Source organism: Cupressus sempervirens, chromosome 5 (genome assembly GCF_028749045.1).
Source record: "Cupressus sempervirens isolate cs-2001-9-10 chromosome 5, ASM2874904v1, whole genome shotgun sequence".
NCBI lineage: Eukaryota > Viridiplantae > Streptophyta > Pinopsida > Cupressales > Cupressaceae > Cupressus > Cupressus sempervirens.
Window position 1 is genome coordinate 97,204,427 of NC_143122.1, and position 1,345 is coordinate 97,205,771.

Below are 1,345 nucleotides of genomic sequence, written 5' to 3' on the forward strand. Positions count from 1 at the left end.
GCAGGTACCTAATGAAACTAAGCCCATTATGGAGAAACTATCCAATATAGTGGACCAGGTACAGAATGAAGACCTTGACACAAATGCAAAACTACTAGAATGTTTAGAAAGGAAATTTCAGGCAAAGGTAAATGAGAAAATCTCTACTGAAATTGCATTTTCACAAGTTGAACTGGCCAAGAAGATTGAAAAGGTAAAGGCAATACTTGAGAACATATTCTCATTGTACTCAAGATTGTGTGACACATCAATTTTCGCACAAGAAACCAACCAAAAGATATCAAGCATGAAACTACCCAATGATCTAGCTCAAAGTGAGAAGCATTTTAACATTGCACTTTACACTTAGAAGGAATTAGCTGTGTTAACAACATATGAGGCAAATAAAAAGGCCAAATTGATATAGATTCAATCTGCCATAACCCCACACATGGAAATTTTGTAGAAAGAATTGGCCCATGTTGAAAATGTGTTAAAGAAAGACCCCAATCTTTCTACATTTGAGGGCCTAGTTCACCTTGTAGTAGAGTCATCCATCTAGATAAAATCACTAGAAATTGCACTTGAAAATTGGGGTGTTGCTCTGAGGATAGTAATGGGGGTAAATAAATCCTTTTTGGCTAAATATTTAGTTAATGTATAGACCGCTTTGACATAAGTATCAAAAAGGGGGAGATAATATTTTGGGGAGATAAATTTTGAGGGGGAGAAATAGAAAAGCCAAAAGGAAACAATAACTACAAGGGAAGATGTGTGAAAGGAGGAGTCAGCTAGAGCAGATAGAGAAAGAATGACAAAAAAAAGGCAGAGATAAAGAGAGACAAATTCAGCATGAGAAGTTTTGGAGATAGAAAAGGCACATTAGCTTAGAGGGAGTTACAAATTTTGAGGTATCTTCACAAAATTTTGAACATTTTTTGAAGTTTTGTATATATGCTGAACACATGTATATTACACTTGAAGAGATTAGATTCATCATGTATAGTTAATTTTTTTTGACACTCATGTCAAAGGGGGAGATTATTGATCTCAAAATGATTTTGACGATTGAGTATCAAAACAGTTAAGAAACTTTCTTAGTTGAGGTTGAGTTACAGTATGTGCCAAGCCAAAAATTCATCAAGTGCTGAGTTATTTAGATGCCAAGCAGATAAATAGTGCTGAGTCATTCAGATGCCAAGTGACTAATAGATGCCGAACCAATATATGTGCCGAGTAAACTATAGGTGCCGAGCAAGATAGAATTCCTATATGTACCAAGCATCAGTAATTAGTAAGTGCCGAGTAACACATAATCAACATAAGAGTTCGTGCCCTCACAAACTAAGATGTAAACCATTTTTTG